Source organism: Gossypium hirsutum, chromosome A10 (genome assembly GCF_007990345.1).
Source record: "Gossypium hirsutum isolate 1008001.06 chromosome A10, Gossypium_hirsutum_v2.1, whole genome shotgun sequence".
In the NCBI taxonomy this organism is placed as follows: domain Eukaryota; kingdom Viridiplantae; phylum Streptophyta; class Magnoliopsida; order Malvales; family Malvaceae; genus Gossypium; species Gossypium hirsutum.
In genome coordinates, this window is record NC_053433.1 from 46,132,860 (window position 1) to 46,155,548 (window position 22,689).

General features: G+C 36.2%; 1 long non-coding RNA gene across 2 annotated transcripts; it reads left to right on the top strand.

Annotated features, from left to right (window-relative positions):
• The first annotated feature begins 14,679 nt into the window (after positions 1 to 14,679).
• Positions 14,680 to 15,252, top strand: LOC107896073 (uncharacterized). Of its 2 annotated transcripts, none has more exons than XR_001683580.2 (3): positions 14,680 to 14,739; positions 14,853 to 14,917; positions 15,032 to 15,252. It is a non-coding gene; the product is annotated as an uncharacterized lncRNA (long non-coding RNA). The 2 variants fall into 2 exon arrangements; XR_001683579.2 differs by having other exon boundaries at positions 14,829 to 14,917; positions 15,032 to 15,172.
• The last annotated feature ends 7,437 nt before the right edge of the window (positions 15,253 to 22,689 follow it).

Sequence of the window (22,689 nt, forward strand, 5' to 3'; positions counted from 1 at the left end):
ACTAAATCGAAGCTTGAAATTTTCACACATTCATAATTACATATTCTAGACAATAAATATCACATTCAAACATTTCGGTGACTCGGTTTAGCAGTCCCGAAACTACTTCCCGACTAGCAACTAAAAACATGCATGAATCTCAAGGCACAACCTCAAACATACCTTGATCTAGATACAAGTATGGCCAAACCTCCTCCTAATCCTCTTCCAAACCAAACATGAAGCAAGAACTCCTTCCTCATTCCTTTGAATTTTCGGCCGAAAGAAGATGAAAAAGGATGAACAAAATTTTCTCTTTTCTTTTCTTTAACTCACGGCAATGGGAGGGAAACAACTACACACTTTTTTTTTGTTTTCATCATATTCCCTTTCATTATTTTATGCCCATGCTCCTTATTTTATTTTTTTCCACCCATGATGCACCAACACAACATGTCTATGACATGTCTTGCCCATCACACCTGGTCTACCATGCTTGTCATGGCCGGCCACTACTAGTTAGGGGGGAATTTGACATGCAAGTCCCCCCTTTTTATTTCATGCACTAATAGGTCCTTATGCTTCGACCTATCACATTTCAAAAATGTCGCACATAAGTCCTATTGACTAAATTCACATGCAATCGACTAAATCGAAGCTTGAAATTTTCACACATTTATAATTACATATTCTAGACAATAAATATCACATTCAAACATTTCGGTGACTCGGTTTAGCAGTCCCGAAACTACTTCCCGACTAGGGTCAATTTTGGGCTGTCACAGACACCCTCTTATAGACTAGATCAGCAAAAGCTGAAGAGCCGAAATGCCGAAAAGCCGGCATTTTAAGAGCATGCGAGTGTGCGAATGCTCGTGAGATTTGTAGTTTGATGTATATGGTAGATTAAAGTGATAAGACTGTAGAGTTCACGATTCTGTGCATTTCGATGTTTTTGGGCTTAATGGGCCAAAATCGGGATAGTGGGCCAACGGGCCCAATACGGTAAGAAAAAGCGGTAAGTGTTTCTGGTCGTGTGTGAATGGCTATGCTATGCATGAAAACCCTAAGAATAGTTAAATTACTTGAATACCCCTATGTATGGAAATTACTGATATACCCTAGGTGCAAAATTACCATTATACCCCTAGGGTTACTTTTGACTGAAAAGCATGATAATTTAATTCTGTATGATGTATGCCATGATTGTATATCTGCTGCATGGGGACATGGGTTATATTATGGAGGAAGCGTCCTGGTGGCTATGCCACATTTATCTGATCTGGTGGCTCTGCCACATATATCTGTTCTGGTGGCTTCGCCACAATTATCTGTTCTGGTGACTCTGTCACATTATCTGTTCTGGCAGCAATGCTACATATTTTAGTGGCGTGTAGTGGTTGAGCGGGTCATGTAGTCTCCCCACATGGTGAAAGGTTGGTATGGGGGTGCATGTGGTTGGAAATGGGTTGGGTTTTGCATAAACATGTGATATCTATCATGTTCTGTTTTGGGCCTATGGGCTCTATTTTGACTTTTGTTCTAGGCTAAGGCCAACTTAATCTGTTTTCTGTGGTTTATACCGATATAGGCTATGGTTGGGTTAATTTACACACTGAGTTTCCCCAAACTCACCCCTTTATTTTCATCCACGCAGGTAATCCCCAACCATAGTGGGCTTGGAGCTGTGAGAGATTCGTAGTGGCCACACGTTCTGCAAGCTGATTTTCTTCTGGTGAACTGGACAACATTTTTATTTACGTTTAAGGTTTTGGTTCTTCAATTGTAATAAGGCCGTTTAATTATTTTTATGGTTTTAATATGTTTTATTAAGATAGGTATTACTTATTTGTAGCTGTTGAAATTGAATAGCTTTTAGGGCACGTTTTCAAAAACAGTAATTTATTTCAAAAAATACACGACAACAAGTATAGCTTCTGCAATGAAAATATTTTCCAATATTAATCACTTTTCCTAAAAAGGACTTAATCAAATTGGTTTTCTGGAAATATACATGATGTTAAGGTGTGGTGGCAGTGTGCATGTCTAGGAATGGATCTGAAGGGAGCTTCGTACTTAAGCAGTCCGATGGACTCACCTCTTCCTTTCTGGTTTCCTACCTGGTGCTCAGCTTCCATTCACCTTAACCTGCATTAAAAATTACCTTTTAAAACACTACGTAAGTTTTCTAGAATAACGACCTGAAATGTTTTTGAACGCTTTGATGTGGCATGTCGGATCCGGCCATAACGTCTGGGCCGGGTTTGGGGTGTTACAGGCACAGCTCAAAATATTCATCAAAATAAAAAATTAAAGCTTGGGTCTTGAAGATTACAAAGCAATGATCTCAAAAAAGTAGAAATTATCAAAAACTGAGCTAAGCACGTACCTTGATTGAGCTTGAGAATGGCCGAACTAGGTTTTTCTTTTCTCTTTTCTTTGTTTTAGTTTCGACTATGGTGGAAAGAAAATATGGGCACTATTGTTTTATGATATATTTTATAATATATTAACTTTTATTATTTATTTACTAATTTACCCTTAATGAACTTATATTAAAACCATATTTTGCAAGCCTATTGCTGGCCATATAATAAACCTATGGGTCATTTTCCATTTAAAAGATTGCACTTATAAAGCCAATAACAAATCATCCCTTTATAAATTAAACTACCAAATTTTCAATTTACCCGATTAAGTCCTTTTATTAAATCAGACACTAAAACAAAAAATTAAATCACAAAAATTTCACAAATATAAATTCGCACCAAATAAATACAAAAAATAATTTTTAAATATTTTTCAGACTCGGATTTGTGGTCCCAAAACCACCATTCCTATTAGGGTCTAAATCGGGCTGTTACATTCACAAATTAAGTTATATATCATAATACATTACAATTCAACTTAATCACAAGGCTAACATATGTTCATCCACATAGTTGATCATGTAACTCTCAAATTTCATAGATTCAATACTTATATGATTTACTTACATACCTACACTGATACATTTCAATCTCTTACTCTTTCATATCTTCAATATACCCGTTGAACCATTTGGAATAATATTGAATACTCAAGAATCTCGTACCCTAAGTGCCCATACATGGTCGAAACCATATCAATCTAATATTTCATAAGCAAATGTTCATCTTGAGCTATCACTGGGTCTACTCACACAAGTTGATGGTCAAGACGTAGCTTCACGATGCTGCTCACACAAGTTAACGGGAATCCACAACACATGCCGGAAAACTCAGCCACTGTTAGAACGTACGAACCAGCACCCAAACACAATAACCCCTAATAACATGTCATTTGTATCCTAATCTATTCCTAAGGTTCAACAGGGATTTCACATATAGAAAATTCTTCGTAGAACATTTCCATAAGGCCATATTCATCAATAATACAATTATAAAGCATTTAAAACATAATTATATTAATGTTTATTAACATACGAACTTACCTTGATCATAAAAACGTCAGAACAAGATCGACTAGTCCAATACTTTATTTTTCCCCCGATCTAGATCCGTATGTTGCTTTTCTTGATCTATATAATCAAATTTAACTCATTTAATTATCATTCTATTCAATTCAATCCAAATTTCATATTATGGCAATTTTACACTTTTGCCCCTAATATTTCAACTTCTTTACAATTTAGTACCTAGCTCATAAAAATGAAAATTCATGCAATTGAGTCCACACCCATGCTAGCCAAATTTCACCTATACTCATAACAGCCCATACTTTTCATTATTTCACACATTTATCACATAATTTATTACATTTCTTAATTTAATCCCTAATTGACAATTTTATCAAAAATCACTTAACAAATGTTGTTTATCTAGCAATAACCATTCATCTTCTATCATCAAACATCAAAACACATACCTATTCATCAATGGTAAAACCCTAGACCTTTAACATTTTTGCAAATTAGTTCCTGGGCTAGCTAGATTAATCTACAATGACTCCAAAAGCATAAAAATCATTAAAAACGGATGAAAAATACTCACATGCAAGCAAAGATAGATGGCTGAATGCTTCAAGCTATTCCCATGTTGTTTTAGGTTGAATTTTGGGTTGTGAAAACATTTAGGAAGATAACCATTTGTTTTTCTAAATTTTTACTTAGTTTAATTTACTAAATTACAATTTTAACCTTAATTAATAACCTTTAAAACACTTAATAATATGTCCATATATGTCCATTCACGTTATGGATGGTTTAACTACAACATAAGGACCTCCACTTTAAAGTTCCATAGCAATTAAACACCTTTAGCTTATAGAACTCAAGCTTTACACTTTACACGATTTAGTCCATTCTATTGAATTAAGCATTCAAACGATAAAATTTCTTAATGAAATTTTCATACAATCATACTATCATGCTGTAGACCTTAAATAATAGTAAAATAAATATTTCAACCTCAATTTTGTGGTCCTGAAACCACTGTTCCGATTTGACTAAAAACGGGCTGCTGTTTTCTCATAGCTTCCTTGGGTTCCCATGTAGGCTACTCAACACTGTGACGTTGCCATAGAACCTTCACTAAAGCTATGCTTTTATTTCTCAACTCTTTGATCTCTCGAGCCACAATTTTGATTGGTTCATCACTATATGACATATCAGGTTGAATTTTAACTTCTATTGGAGAAATTACGTGTGACGGTTCTGATCTATGTCGGCGTAGCATTGACACATGAAATACATTATGAATGTTTTCTAATTCTGATGGTAAAGCTAGCTGATTTGCCACTGGCCCTATTCTCTCGATAATCTCAAACCTTTGTGACCAAATCGAAGAATCTTCTTCCATGGTGATACTTTTAGAAACACTTTGTTACCAATTTGAAATTCAATGTCTTTATGTTTTAAATCCGCATATGATTTATGTCGACCATGGAAGAAGATAAAGATTTATGTCAATCTGAAGCTGCTTTCAAACTGATGCGAATTACTTTTACTTTACCTTCAGTCTCTCTGATCAAATCAACCCCATGAATCTTTTTCTCACTAAGTTTGGTCCAGTACAACGGAATTCTGCATTTACGACTATAAAGCTTCATATGGTTCCATCTTTATGCTCGATTGAAAACTATTATTATACGCGAACTTAATCAAGGGTAAACATTTTTCCCAGTAACCTTCAAACTCTAAAACACAACAATGAAGCATATCTTTGAAAATCTAAATCACTCTCTCAGATTGATCGTCAGTTTGAGGGTGAAAGGCAATACTGAAATTCAACCGTGTACCTAAATCTTCTTGCAATATCTTCCAAAATTGTGATGTAAACTGTAATACCCCTTACTTGTACCCGAGACCGGGACAAGGTACGAGGCATTACTGTACATAAACAGGGCATTTCTAGAAAATACGGGTCATAAAGTTTCATTCCAAATTAAAATCGATCAATCAAGATCATATTATCCTTATTGTGGACCTATGAGGTCCCAAAACATACATTAAAAGAAATCTGAAACTAAACTGAGAACTTGAGAAAATTCTAAGAAAGTTTCTTGGTTTAAGCCTCACACGCCCGTGTGCATTGGCACATGCTCGTGTCCCATACCCGTGTGGAATTACTAAAATTTATTTTCCATTTCAAACCTACAGGGGTTTTCACACGGCCGAGCACACGTCCGTGTCCCTGGCCCATATTCCTCACATGGCCTAGACACACCTGTGTCATCGCCTGTGTCCAAAAACCTAGACATTCTATTTATGACGTCATCACTCATTTAGGGGTACACGGCCAAGGCACACGCCCGTGCGCTAGGCCGTGTCCTCCCACAGTTGGGACACACGGCTGTGTCTCTGCCCGTGTGTTTACTACCATGCATACTGACTTAGAAATTTTAGGTGCAAAGGAGACACAGCCATTCAACACGCCCATAGGGCAGACCGTGTGTCACACACGGTCTAGACACACGCCCATGTGTCTACCTGTGTGGACCATTTAAAGGCTATTTTCCAAGCCAATAGTCACCCATAGTAACTTATACATTCAAACATACTTTATAACATGCAACATGGTATATTCAAACACTCAAATATTGCACACCATGGCACTCTCACATCTTCATAAAGTCATCCTATTGCACATTCATCTGTTACTCTATTTAGAGGCATTCCACACCAATTTCATGCATTATTAAACTTATTATCATGACTTCAAATTGTGCATTCATACTTATAGTCATTTTAAGCCATTAGGTCATCCTTTATCCTTTAGCACCCAATTTATACTTTACAATACATTCAACAATCAACAACATATCACATCATTATCCTGCACTCACCACGCAACAACATATCCTACCATCAAAACACTAGTACATGCATGCATGAGTAATTAGATTACAACCAAAATGGTCAAATATGAGCCATATCACATGGCCATTACAAAATGAATCATCATTATCACAGGCCTTCACAATTTGGCCAAATAGCATGACACATACCAAAAAATGACAAAGTTTCCTATACATGTCATACTCAAAATAATAATTTCACTATACCCAATAGTCTTTTGATAGTGTGATCGAATACTCCGACAGCTTTCGATCCCTGAGCTAGCTTGGCAGAACTACAAAGGATGGAAAGAGAAGGGAGTAAGCATTAAAGCTTAGTAAGTCCACATACAAATAATATGAAATGGTAGTAAGAAATCAACATGCAAAAACATAGCAACATATACATAAAGATTATTCATTATTCAAACCTTCTTGCTTACTCATCATACAGACATATATATATACATATGTGCTCATCATAAATTGATCTTTATTAAGGCATTACTCATAGGTTTAGCATACATACATGTACTCATCGTAAAGTATCCATAACCATACCTCTTTCATATGTCCTTCTCGGGACTCTCATTACATTCATTACATTACCCGTTGAACTCTCGGAATACTATTGGATACGCGGAAACCTTGCACATAAGTGCCACATATACAACATAGCCGAAGCTACCACATAATATGTAACACATCCATAATGAACTCAGACCTCTCAACGAGCTTGAATGTTACATGAATCACATCCATAATGAACTCGGACCTCTCAATGATCTCGGATGCCACATATCTCACGAACCTGGACCATTCAACGAGTTCGGAGGTCTTAGTTCCTAGTGACATGTCACTTGTATCCTAAACTATTCCTAAGGTTCAAATGGGGTTTTTCTCAATGCACATAGAATCTCCATCGTACTTGCTCGTAACATCGTGGATAACGACCATAATAACTTGTAACACCCTCACTGTATCCAACGTCGAGACAGGGTTCGAGGCATTACTGGACTTAAACATTCACAACATGCAAAACCGGGCCACAAAATTTCACCAAAACTTAAAACATCTCGAACACAAGCATATCATCCCTTATATAGGTCTTCGAAACCTATAACATACATTGGGGTGGTTCGGGACTAAACCAAGAACTTTGAAAATCTTTGGGAAACTTAACTAATTTTCTTGCTTCGGAGAGTCACATGCCCGTGTGGATTGGGCCGTGTGGTCAATTTCAAGGCTATTTTACAAGCCAATTGTCACCATTAAGTACCTACAGACACTTATACATTTTCATAGCAATTGACATGGCATATTTGAGTAATTATATATTCACAATCAAGACACAAGCATGGCATTCTTAGAGCAATACATAACATATTACCAACCGTGCATGGCAAATAAGCATAAGCACATCACCAATATCAGACATAACATGAATAGCTAGATTTATAAGTCAGAATCATTACCTCACTAAAGACCAATATATTTGGCCAAATTATAATAACACATGTTATAAAACTAGGTCCCTATACATGCCACTCACTTGATAATTCTAGCATATTTGTTTATACTGTCAAGGTGTTGGCTTGATAGTGTGATGCTACCTACAACGATCTCCAACCCCAAGTTAACCTGACAACACTAAAAGAAATGGAAAGGAGGGGGTAAGCTTTACGCTTAGTAAGCTCGCATGAAAATAATAAGAAATCTACTAACATACTTTCCATAGTAAAACTATCCCATTGTACATTTATACACGTTTTGGTTAACCTGTTTTCTAGAGTCACAGTCACTAAATCATTTCTATCTAGAGCTACGGAAATCCAAATTAAGATACGTATATTTTCCCAGAAACTAGACTCATATATCTTTCCACCATAAAAATTTCAGAATTTTTTGGTTTAGACAATAAGTACATTTTATTATTTAAAGTCTCCCCTAGTTTGCTGTTTGACAGCTTCGACCACTCTTCACTAAAACCTACTTATCTTTTGCTACCAAATTCAAATGAGGTTCTCGTTTCTTTCTTCTGAAAATAAATTCAATAAGGAATCCAAACATATAAATTATGTTCCTTAACTATTTTTTTAATTTTTAATGATTTTTAAAATTTAGAATAGGGGATCATGAAATCAATCTAAACTAGTCTTACAAAAATATAAATATTTCAAAATACAGAATTTCTTTGTTTTCTCTGTTTCTTTTAGATGAAAATAGATTCAATAATATTTAATTCCATATCTCATTCCATTTATAGTTCAACTTTTATTTATTTTTTGGTGATTTTTCAAAGTCACTCCCCTGCTGTTGTTTTAGACTGTTTATCCCAAATTTCATTCCTTCACTAAAATTTCTTATTATCAACTTTCAAGATAATACTTATCCATATTCATCTTATCAAAAATTCAATCAAATATCTAACTCATAATTCAAAACACATATACTCATATTCCGGTATTATCCCACATTTTTTTCACATTAAATTTCATTTAGCAACTTGTTTCTCCCGGTGAACACTTCGGAAAGTAACAATATCCGGTGGTTTTAGCACATAGCTCCACACTATTGGGCGAACATGTAATTGGGGCATACCCACTTAGTGCCACTTTTCAAATTAACATGTATAACCATGGCATATCCACTTAGCACCATGTTACATGTTTAACCGTGGTATATCCACTTAGCACCACGTTAATGAATCTACACATGTAACCGTGGCATATCCACTTAGCACCACGTTACATGTATCAATATGTGTAATCATGGTATATCCACTTAGCACCACGTTTTTTTCATTCCGAAGTTTCAACTGAGATTTCTTCATTTAATCTCAATTCATCAACCACAAATCACCATTTTGTGTCCATTAATTGAAGATTACTAAAACTTATTTCATTTGTACTCTCTTCACAAGTCCATTTCATTTCACATGTCAAACATGTACTCATGAGTTTCAAGTACGTACTTGTGCTATCTCTTAGCACAATCACTCATGCAAACAGGACAATCATATGTAAGATCTCATATTCTTGGTAATCACCCATTTCTTTTAAATATTATATTCCATCAAATTTCTATTAACATCAAATTCAATACAATTATAACAAATTATATTTTATGTATATCAATAATAACATGAATAATAGGCTTATTAAATCACGCGAACTTACCTCGGATCCAAAAATGGCAATTTACCATTCTAGTCCATAACCTTGTATTTTCCCGATTTAAGTCCAAATCTCGATTTCCTTAATCTATAATATCACATTTAGACTAATAATTAGTCACACTATTCATATGGGTCTAAAAATCATATTTTTACAAATTTTTATTTTGACCCCTAAACTTTTACATATTTGAACTTTTGCTCCAAGGTTCGGAAATTAAACTTCTTCCTATTTTCTTATGTTTTATGACATGATGATCATTTTTCCCTTCTATAGCACATCTAATTCTCACTCTAACATGTACTTATGAACATTAGGTATTTTTACCGATTATATTGTTTTACTCGTTTTCACGTAAAATCGCTTAGGAAAAGTTGTTTAACACAATTTCAAGCTTCATATTCCACCATTAAACATCAAATCATTCATGGGAAAATTTTTAAACATAAATCCTAGCCCAAAATAATGGTAGAAATGAGCAGATCATGTTACCGGGATTTCAAAAGTACATAAAACATTAAAAATGGAGCTTAGAATCACTTACTATTAAGCTTGGAAGCTTGGCCAAACCCTAACCATGGCTGCTCTTGGTACATTCTACTGTAGCAAGAAGAAAGGGACACATTTGGGGTTTAAAATTTGTCTTTTAATTCATTTTAGCCTTAAATGACCAAAATGCCCTTTTTACTATTCTTTCAAATTTTACCCAACCAAGGCCATTTTTGTCCAACAAGTTATACAATGGTTTAATTATCATTTAAGGACCTCCCATCTAAAATTTCATGACAATTAGACACCTCTATCATGTAAAAGTCAACTTTTTCACTTTTTACAATTTAGTCCTTTTTAGTAAATTGAGTGCCCAAACGTCGAAATTTTCGAACGAAATTTTCACAAAATCATTCCGTGAAATCGTAGAGTATAAAAATATAATAGAAATGAAATTTTCCTTCATCAAATTTGTGGTCTCGAAACCACTTTTCCAACTAAGCCCAAAATCGGGATGTTACATTTCTCCCCTCTTTAGGGATTTTCGTCCCCAAAAATCTCACCAGAAAAGTGGTTTTGGTTTTTCACTTAGATTCCTCAATCCTATAATCGATGTCAAAGAACTTTCACTCAGGCTAAACTTTTACTACCTATCTCTTTAAATTTTACATACAAAAATCATAAGTGGTATTCACTTTACAATACTTTTACTGAAACTTAATCTCTACCAGAAAGCTCATGTACTCAAAAGTCCGATCCATACCATCATGTTACATATACATTTGCACCCGAATCTTTTCGGATTCGAATAGTAAAACTAGTCAGTTCATCTCAACCTCAGACTCTTTATAATTTCACATAGTCCAATTATTTGTTTATTCAACCCTCAGCTACTTTTTATTTTAAGCCTCTTCTAGCTTTCCAAAGAAATCATGATATGAAACTCAGATGTCAATCCGATTAGTGGAGATTAAAATTCCATGATATCCAAAATTCATAAAGACACGAAATTTTATGAATCTGGTGAGTAGGCATTCGGGTATACCAGCATAATTTATGTAACAGCCCGTTCTTTTTAGGGTTGATCGGAACAGTGGTTTTGGGGCCACCAAATCCGAACAAGTAGGTTGGTAAATATTGTATTTAATATTTACGAGTTAATTGTGATTTTAAAAATGTTTTTGATATTGTGATTTTTGTTTTATAAGCGATTTATTAAGTTCAAGTGGTATGACCCTAAGGTCAAGTGGGTTTAGAAAATGAGGTATCGGGACCTTGTTTCTATAAACCGAGTCGTAGATATTTTTATAAATATTTGCGTAGTGGCAATAAGATGGTATTAAAGTTTCGTTGAAAAATTTTATCGTTTCGATAGTTAATTAAACAAAAAGGACTAAATTGTGTAAAGTGAAAAAGTTGTGTCCTATAACCTAAAGGTATTAAATAGATATAGAACTTAAAAGTAGAAATCCTTATTTGGTAATTAGCCCATTAAAGAGATAGTGGGATATGATGGCTTGGCATTTGATGTAATAAATAAAGTGTATAAAGGTTAATATTGTAAATTGGTTAAAAATAATAATAAAATGAATATAATAAAAGAATCAAGGTGTCATCTTTTTCATTCTCTTTTTACCAGCCGAATATGAAGGCTTGAGAAGCCATGGAAGAAGCTTCCAACTTTTAGCTAATGCATGGTAGGCATTTCTAGTCCCGTTTTTAATTATTTTTATATTTTCGGGATCGTTGTTGCTTAATCTATCTAATGAGGGGACTATTTTGCAAAACCATTGAATAGTTTGATATTTGCCATTGATGAGTATAATAGGGCTTTGAAGTTTAATGGAAGAATATGAGTCCTTGTTGATAGTTAAACACTTTTTGTTAAGTCAATTTTTGTGAAATTGACAATTAAGGGCTAAATTGATAAATGTGAAAACTTTGTGGTTAAAATGTCAAATAAATGAAATGTGTGGGCTGCTAGGGACACTAGTGATATTCATATATAGTAGAATTTTACTCAATTTCATGACTTTGCATTTTTATGATATAGGGACTAAATTGTAAAGAAGTTGAAATATTAGGGGCAAAACTGTAATTTTGCCATAAAGTGAATTATGGACTGTTTTGATACCATGAACATTTGTCTAAGCTTAATTATGGTTAAAAATGGTTAATTTGCATGTTTTGAGCTTAGGGACTAAAATGAATAAAAGTAAAACTTTAGGGGTAATTTTGTAAAAATGACAAAAATGACCAAATTGTATGAAATGAGGTGTTTTAATGTCTAAATTAATATACTGAATGAAATTATTAATTTAGATCAAGATCGGGTGGAAAATCGAGAAAAATGAGAAAATTACCAAAATGCCCCTGAACTTTGGTATCTCTACAATTTAGCCAGGTAAGTTCGTATGCAATAAGCATTATTAAATTGATGTTTCTAATGCTTTAATATTGTATAAATTGTATATACGTGAATATTTTAATGTCTGACGACATATCGACAAAATGTGGCACTTAGTGTGCGGGGCAATCAAATATGGTACTGAGTGTACCAAATATTGAGAATGACACTTAGTGTGCGAGATATTGAGAATGAAACTTAGTGTGCAAAATATTGAATGATTCAAAGGAAAATTATAAATTGTGATTGAATGATTAAATAGAGCAAAGTGAACAGGTATACATGCTATATTATATGAATTGTTTATGAGATGACTTTATAATGGTGATATTTGGGCTTTGAGCCTAGCAAGCTTTAAGCTGGTGAATAATATTATCGGGTTTAAAACCTAGCAGGTTAAATTCCGGTGATTTGATAAAAGTCTAAGACTATGAGACCTTGTGTTAAATCGGCAATTGAATTTGTTCAATGCATTAAGTTGGCCAGGTATGTGATATATTCTTATGCATGTTAGATCGATTGGAATTGAATCATGAGTGTGAAATAAGAAGCATAGGTGAAAATGCCTATGTCATATATGTAACACCCCGAATTTGGGCCTAGAAGTATTGGGCCTTGAGTGTGGGTCCGTAAGGAGGTTTTATATAGGTATTTAATTGTGCAATGAAATGACACAATTAAATGTTTGCTTTAGTGGTTAATGGCTTTGAGAAGTGTTAGAGGAATCTTGGGTTCAAACTTGGGCTTTAGCAAAAAATTTTGGTATTAAGTGAAAAAAAACCTGGATGCTTGGATGAGGGTTTTTAAATTATTGTGTTAAATAAATGACACAAGGAAGCTTGTAGTCTAGTGGTTGTGGCATCATTAAGGTTGTATGGGAGCCTGGGTTCAAGCCTTGGCTCTTACAATTTATTTTTGGTTTTTAAAGGGAACCTGGACTTTGGCCTTTAGACCTTATAATTAATTGGGGATAAAATATGACACAAAAAGCCTTGTGGCTTAGTGGCAAGTAGCGTGTGGAGCATTTAAGGGGAGGCATAGGTTCGAATCCCATGGCAAGCAAGGAGCATTTATTTTGCTAACAGGGGGTGGCAAGAGTTGGTGTTGAATTTAAACTCTAATGTTGGAAGGATCCCACATCGGGAAGCTAACATAAGAGTGGATGCGAAGCTGGCTTTAAATAGAGAGAACCATGAGGAGAGTAGAGGTACCTGTCTTGGCTGATCCCTTTCGCTGTATGGCGTGCTCGTTTGGGTTGGGCGTCGACTAAGAGTGCTCGGAGCGTGGATTAACTCCAGTCTCCTATCAGGTGTGTATTTCTCACTACTCTAGCTATAGGATGGCTACTACGGGCCGCGATGGGCCGAAAGGGGTCATGTGGGCCCAATGGGCCTACGGGCCCAATTGGATAAGTTGTTTGATTGTGTAGTAAATATTAGACTAGGCTAGATGAATCTCATATCTGTGGCTAGATTTGGGCTAAAAGGGCCACACGAGCGTGTGGGCCCATTTGGGCCGAGAATAGGCTTTAGGCCCATTTGTATTGTTATCCCTGTTTAGAATACTTTAGTTTACTAAAATTACCGAAATACGCTTAGTTTGTAAAAATACTGAAATACCCTCAATTTGTAAAATTACTGAAATACCTTCGACTTGTAGAATTACCATTTTACCCTCGATTTACAGAATTACCATTTTACCCCCGATTTACATAATTACCATTTTAACCCTGATTTACATAATTACTGTTTTACCATTGATTTACAGAATTACCGTTTTACCCTCGACTTACAGAATTACCATTTTACCCTCGATTTATGGAATTATTATTTTACCCTTGATTTACAAAATTATTGTTTTACCCTCGATTTACAAAATTACTAAAATACCCTTGGTTTGTAAAATTACCAAAATACCCCTAGTTTGTAAAATTACCAAAATACCCTTGGTTTGTGAAATTACCGAAATACCCTCAATTTGTAAAATTACCAAAATACCCCTGATTTATAAAGTTACAGAAATACCCTTGACTTTCTAAAAATTATGGAAATACCATTGGTTTATAAAATTACTGAAATACCTTTGGTTTGTAGATTTACCAAAACACCCTTGTAGGATGAAATGACTATAATACCCCTATTAGGTAAAAAGACCGTAAAGCCCCTGTAGGGTAAAGTGACCGTAAAGCCCTTGTAGGGTAAAGTGACCGTAATACCCCTGTATGGTAAAATGACGAATATGCCCTTATGTTCCGTATGACTGATGTGCTTAGGATTTACATATATTGATATTGGATTAGTTAAGTTTGGGTGACAGGTGGTGGTTATCGTAGGCGATTGATTTTGGAAATGTTTCAACTTCAACCCGTAACAGGTGTGTACTAACCCTCGTAATAGCTTAGATTAATATTTGCTGAAAAGCCGAAAGCTTCATATTTTAGTGATTCGGGAATTAATATTTAGATCTATTTTCTACGCACGTTTAAGTTGGATTCACAACGGATATGGGGTAGGAAGGTATTTGGAACGTTCTTCAATGAGTAGATCTCTGGGTAAGTATTCGAACCTTCTTTCCATTTGTATCTTGTGGTTTAAGAAAAGCTGAAAACCCCTCTGTCGACTAAGGCTAAAAGGGTTTTTGGTGTTATTTGATTTGTTGGTGCTAGTGAAGATTAAAGGCTACCGATCGAGGAGTGTGTGAAAAGCTTGGATCATCGGAGTGACTAAATCTAGTCATCAACTTCGGCAAAGGTGTGAACCCAAGGGCCATTGTGGATGGTGGCCGAATGTGTAAGTGATGATAATAGGTAGTTTTCGATTTGGTTTTCATTTAATTCTCTTTAATTATTATTTATTTTTGGGTTGTAATAAGGCCATTTTTAACTTTTCTTTTATTTCTTCTCGGGATTATTTTATTTTTAATAACTTTAAACCTGGTTGATAATTGTTCAAATGGGCTAGACTTAGGACGTGTTTTCAAAGCGATACTTGTTTTCAAAATATCTCAACACCACGATTAATCGATTTATCAAAGACGTCCACTTAAACAAATTTAAACTCGATATAACAAAGTGTGGCTATGGTTGTGGGCATGTCTAGGATTGGATCCAATCAAAGAGCTTGGTACTTAAGCAGCATTCATGGCTCACCTCCTCTGTCTCGGATACCTACCTGGTGCCTAGCTTCCGTACACTTTGTTAACTCAACAAAATATATGGTTTTTAAAACACTAAAACGGAACGTGGGTTTTCAACTCCAATGTGGCACGTCAGATTCGGCCATAATGTCTGGGCCGGGTTTGGGGTGTTACAATATATGTGAGTAAGGGCAAAACCATCGTAAATTATCGATAAGGGTGGACTATGTGCGGAATCATCTTATAATTGCTAATTTGAACGGTTGTGTGCGAATCATTGAGCATGATGTATTGTATTGAGATTATGCTTGAGTGAAATTATAGATATGTGATGAAATTGATTGGTGATATACATGTTTAAATAATGTGAATGCAAAGAATGTGTGAAAGAGTAAATTTGTAATAAATCTGCTTGGGACAGTAGCAGTAATGTGATTTCGGAAAATCACCATAAATTTTTGGAATTTAGTTAGAAGCTGAATAAATTATGTAATTAAAGCTTAATGAGTCTAGTTTCTTATAAAAGAACCGTGTAAGCAAAAGAATTGCTGATAATGAGATATTTGAAGTGGCATGGGATAGAGTCAAATGACTTCGGGGTCCCCTATTCTGTTTCTAGAAAATCATTATAATTTGTACAAAAATGGTTATAAGATAAAATTTATATGCTTAGACTCCTTAATGAGTCTAGTTTCAAATGAAATCAAATAGAACATATTTTGAATTCTGTACAATGAGAAATTTGATTCGTAGTGAAGAGTGGTCAGATTAGTCAAACAGTGAAACAGGGGAAACTTTATGAAATATCTAGTATGGATTGGCCAAACCTAAAATTCTGAAAATTTTATGGATGGAAGATATATGAGTCTATTTTCAGGGAAAAATTAACGGCAATTGATTTGGAGTTTTTTAGCTCCAGTTATAAATAATTTAGTGACTATTGCTCAGGAAGACAACTTTTAGTGAATTTGTGATTATGTTGTAAACATTGATAAAACTTGTTTATGAGTTGCTTATTGTGTTCTTATGAACTTACTAAGCGTAAAGCTTACTCCCCTTTTCTTTCCCATATTCCCTAGGGTTGCCAGGTTAGATCGGGTTGGAGGCTGTCAGAGATATTATCACATTGTCAAGTCTACGCTATCGGCGTAAGTAAATCTTAGTGTTTCGAGTCTATGGCATGTATAGGGTTGTAAAGTTGAGTAAGTAAATATTTAATAATGCCTCATGAATATTTTGGGCCTTGTAAGCCCGATTAAAGGATAATATACGTGTGTATGAAAAGTCTAAAATTGTTCAAATATTTTTACAGTCTGGTTTTATATAAATGGATGAATTTAAATCTGGTAGCACCTCGAACCCTATTTCGGTGAGGGATACGGGCGAAGGGTGTTACAATTTACACATCTCATAATGTTTAATAACGCTACATATCACTTTCCTCTTTCAAGGACAGGAATGATCCAGGCAAAAAAATCCATATTAACCTTTTCTATTTCCATTCTAATTCCCAAACGGCAAAAACAATTCTGATGATTCTCGCTATACATCTTTAAACATTCAACATTTCAAGAATTTGTACTCAAAGATAAAAAATTATCGTTTCAGTATTTTTTAATACCCAGATTATCTTCACATTATCATATCAGATCTTCTTATTGCATACGATTCTTCTAGGAAACATACACTTCTTAATTAGACAATTTGTCTTTTTACCCATGAAGAAATAAAATCTTATTCTCAAGAATGCACATCTCATTAAATTCTAGACATATATTCCATACAGATTGAACAATCAAGTTGACCTTATTCATCCGTAATTGATATTTCAAGAAATTCTCTTTTCTAGTCAACAGAACGATTCAACATGCATCATTCCAAATTCACTCATCATGCCAATCGAAGACCATAACAAATACATTAACATAAGTAATACTGATACCTCAACTGAATACATTAACTCTGATTAACTTACTTGAGAAAGGAAATCCACCATACACATTGGGACTTGAAATTTCACCATATTATCAAGATCAATTCAAAGGTATAGTCATACTTGTTCTTTATATACATCAATCACAAGTTGGAGGTCATGCTCTAAGTGCAAGTCATGATCAACAAGTTACAAGATAAAATATCCAGAAAACCCAAGATAGAAAAATCTGAAACGGAGAAGCCCAGAATAAGGAAATCCAAGATAAAGAAATCCATGATAAGGAAATTGCATTTACAGCACTGCATCAGAAGACCGAGAACTAGACTCATAAAAATATGAAAGACCCCAATGTTTTTTTTTCAAAGAAAAGAAATCCAAAATAACATCATTCCAAACCACTGACAACAAATACGACTGGAACTATATGCTTCTCAAATATATAAAATCAATCAGAGCAATGATCGGTAGAAATAGAATCATGGCACCATACACAATTTCTCATCGATTCCCAACAGGCGGTGTAACGCCCCAAAAATCCCTAAATCCTAAACTTTTTTTTTGGTTTCAATAATAATTGTGCTTAACTTTCCTAGTCAAGTGTTAATTATGTGATAGTAGGTCTTGGTTAAGGTTTGAGTTTGAACTTAGGGGTGAAGGAAATTATGGTTTAATTATTAAAAAAAAACCTTGTTGGCAAGTAGGTTGGCTTTTAAAAAAATGAAGGAAGAATTGGACACAAGAAAGCCTTGTGGTGGAGTGGAAAGTGGCGTCACATGCATGACAAGGCGATCTAGGGTTCAAATCCCTCCTTGCTCAAAAGAAGGATTTATTTTTGCTTAAGGGATGGACTGTGGTGGCGTTGGATATGAACACTGTATGGAGTGATAAGAGGAGAAATTTGAGGAGGGGATTAGTGAGTTATTAGGGAGAAAAATTAGGAGATGAGGAGTAAAGAAGAGGTGAAGCCGAATTGGGAATTTAGGCATAGGAAATTTGGCCATAGAGGCTATATATAGGTGCCGAATGTGAGGTTGCCAGGCTAATGCTGAATTCTCCCTCACCTTGTTGCCAGAAAGCACCTTTCTTCTCCGAATATCTAAAAGCCAAAAATCCCTTGTTCTTCCTTCTTTTTCTTTGTGCCGGTTCTCCATTCTTCCCTACTCAAAGTTTTCTTTTGATTCACCTCTAGTTTTAAACGATTTCTACTTTTCTTTCTGTCGAATAACCTTTTTCACCATACAAGTTTCAAGAGTCGAGTATCCTCTGTGCCGCCACTAACCTTTCCACTCGGTCAATTCTAGTGTAAGTGCTTTGCTCTCTCAATCGGTTTTGTTAGTATGGTCCCTACCGATCTGCTCCTTAGGTGTGAGATTTTGATCTTGGTAGCACTCGTGATTAGTGATAAAGGAAACACTAATAAGGCTTGGCATTTTAGGTTCGTGGTAAGGGGGTTCGCAGCACGCTTTATTACCAGGTGCATACATACACTGCACACACACAAGTAGATCGGGAAATCCTGAAATACCGAAAAGCCAAAATACCAAAAAGTTGAAAGTCTGGCTACAGTGGTCTTGCGAGTGCGCGAACACTCACAAGGGGGAAGCCGATAGGTTATTTGAGGCCCCATGGGCAATTCCATGGACTTGGGCCGTGTTTTGGCCAACCAGGCCAGAATGGGCTAAGTGGGCCCGATGGGCTATTGGGCCCATAATAGGCAAAATTGGCAACTTGATGTTAAGTGATGGAAATCATATGAAAGCATGAATATGAATGTGATTTGGGCTTAATGGGCCATCTGAATGTGATTTGGGCCTAATGGGCCATACGAATGTGATTTGTACTAATGGGCTATATGAATGAGATTGGGCCTAGTGGGCCATATGTATGTATGTATGTAGACTTGTTTGGGCTTTGTAAGAGGTTTTGGGCCTAGTATTTGATAACTGTTTAATTGACATAAAACTTAAATAATTAATGAATTGTGACCATGGACGAGTTATAAGGTTAAGGTGTGGCAATGGGTATATGCATGTCTAGGATTGGATCTAGGGAGAGCTTGGTATTTAAGCGATCTTAATGGCTCACCTTCTCTTCTCTAGAATCCTACCTGGTGCATAGTATCTGTTCACTTTAGCCAATGGGGACTTGTTAACGGGCCAAGGTAAGCAACAAACTCATAACAAGGGAAATTACCGAAATGCCCCTAAGGGTGGAAATGACAAAATTACCTCTATGTGTTGAACGTAAGATTTACGAATGTTACATGTATCTCTGCTACATTCATATGATATTCTGTTTAGGTTGCATAAGGGTTTGGAATTATGGAACGGAAGAAGTATATGAGGATCGCATGGTTGCTTGACGACCGTGGATCCAACGATGGCTGTTAAGCCCAATATGTGATTAGCAGCTTGCTGCAATGAAGGTAGTACCGCAATCGGGCTACCATTGATGTGTATCGGATGGGTGGGTCGATATTTATATCCCTACATGATGTGTACCGGGGGACGGAGTTGATACGTAGCGGTTGGATTATTGGGGTGGGTTGCATTGCATTGCATGTATAATTTTATGGTGATTAATGAATGCTTATTACTCGTCGAGGGTTGTACACGCTGAGTTTTTGTAAACTCACCCCCTTTTTATTTTTCTCAAGTGATGCTCAGTAGAAGGTCCGATGTTTGGAGGGACTCAGAGGTGGCCAGCTAACAAGACGACTTGGACTTGTTTTTTTTTTTAAGAAAGCATATAGTTTCTAGCTTATTAAGTAATTTCAGACTAGAATGTAGGATGGCCTTCCTTTTATTATTATTTGGATTGTTATCTTTATGCATTGTAATTATGAGAATGTGACCATGGGCTTCCTAGATCATAGATTGTTTTTCTACGTTTCCAGAACTAAATTTTAAAATGACAGGCTTTCATAAATCATATGTTTTAAACAAGCTTTCGCGATTGAAAGAGAGTTTTTATAAGTTAATTAAGGTTTCTCATTTGAAGAATGGTTTTCAATGAAAACAAGGTTTTCACTAAAACACTTCAATGTGACGCGCTAGATTCAGCCATAACGTCTGGGCTGGGTTTGGAGTGTTACATTTAGTGGTATTAGAGCCCAAATTGCAAAACTCGTGCTATGAAGTGGGCCTTATTTTTTTGGTTTTGTTTTTAAAAAAATTCGGATCATAATGTTTTGGAAGAAAAAAATTCTTACTGTGCGGCACACCGAGTCTCCGACATCGAACTAAGTAAGTTCCTTTATTCTTAAGCTTCTGTAATTTGATATACTATAGGTAGTTAGTGGGCTACTTTATATGATTATGCTAAGGTTTTTTTAGATTGAAACTGAAGCCCGTAGGACCTTGGAACTGTAGAGGATTTATGAAAAAAACCTTCTTTTAATACTTCCATAAAACATCGATTTAATTATTAAAACTAACCAAAACTTCATAAAATTTCTAATCCAGATAATACGTGAGACAACGATGAGTGCTAGAAGAGGTGCAAGAGGTCATGGAAGTGTTAGGGCTGAATCGTCGGCATCAGGCCATATGCCCGACGTTGGAGTAGAAGAGGCTCCGGCCTCGCCCTTGGCTGGGAATGGACCGTATGATCAGGCCGCTGGGGAAGATGCATTGTCACAGGCAATGTTGAGGATTTTGGAAAGGGTTGCAGGGCCCAATAATGGTACAGGAAATCAGGGGTCCATTCCAAAGCGACTTCGATCAAATGGGGCTGAGATATTTGAAGGCATGGATGGTGTGGCTCCTAACGTGGTGGAATATTGGTTGGAGGGCACTGAAAGGATAATGGAAGACTTGGACTATTCTCCTAGACAAAAGTTGAAAGGGGCAGTGTCACTACTTAGGGAAAAAGCTTACCAGTGATGGCTGACAGTGAAAGAGGGCACCCAACCTGAGCAGGTCACTTGGGAGTTCTTCAAAAATTGCATTCTAAGAGAAGTATGTAGGTGCGATTATGTGGATGCTAGAAGGAAGGAGTTCCTGAACTTGACCCAAGGAAACAAATTTGTGGCAGAGTATGAGGTGGAATTTCTATGCCTTAGTAGGTATGCAAGAGTTACGGTAGCAACGGACTATGATCGTTGCGTTAGGTTTGAAGATGGACTTAGAGATAGCCTCAGAGTATTGATAGCTCCAGAAAGGGAGTGAGTTTTCTCGGAGTTGGTGGAGAAAGCAAAGATAGTGGAGGAGGTAAAGCGCACTGAGTGCCTAAATCAGGAAAAAGAAAAGGGTAAGAATAAAAGGTAAGCTGAGACTCCTGGCGTTGGACTGAGGCCTAGGGCTAGGGCCAGAGATAATGGGCCGGTTAGATCAGGGCCCCCTGTTGTGAATCGAGGGGTGCCACCTTATGCTAATTGTGGGAAAGGTCATGTAGGTGAGTGCTGGAAGAGGATGGGAGCTTGTCTAGCTTGTGGATCTATGGGGCATAGGATCAGGAATTGCTCTAGGATGCTAGTTCAGGTGCCAACCGTGGGTAGAGGTGATGTACAGCCACCGAGGGGTGGTCAGCAGCCGCCCAGAGGCCATGGTCAGGCTAGTGGTGGAGTGGAAAGTGGCGTCACATGCATGACAAGGCGATCTAGGGTTCAAATCCCTCCTTGCTCAAAAGAAGGATTTATTTTTGCTTAAGGGATGGACTGTGGTGGCGTTGGATATGAACACTGTATGGAGTGATAAGAGGAGAAATTTGAGGAGGGGATTAGTGAGTTATTAGGGAGAAAAATTAGGAGATGAGGAGTAAAGAAGAGGTGAAGCCGAATTGGGAATTTAGGCATAGGAAATTTGGCCATAGAGGCTATATATAGGTGCCGAATGTGAGGTTGCCAGGCTAATGCTGAATTCTCCCTCACCTTGTTGCCAGAAAGCACCTTTCTTCTCCAAATATCTAAAAGCCAAAAATCCCTTGTTCTTCCTTCTTTTTCTTTGTGCCGGTTCTCCATTCTTCCCTACTCAAAGTTTTCTTTTTGATTCACCTCTAGTTTTAAACGATTTCTACTTTTCTTTCTGTCGAATAACCTTTTTCACCATACAAGTTTCAAGAGTCGAGTATCCTCTGTGCCGCCACTAACCTTTCCACTCGGTCAATTCTAGTGTAAGTGCTTTGCTCTCTCAATCGGTTTTGTTAGTATGGTCCCTACCGATCTGCTCCTTAGGTGTGAGATTTTGATCTTGGTAGCACTCGTGATTAGTGATAAAGGAAACACTAATAAGGCTTGGCATTTTAGGTTCGTG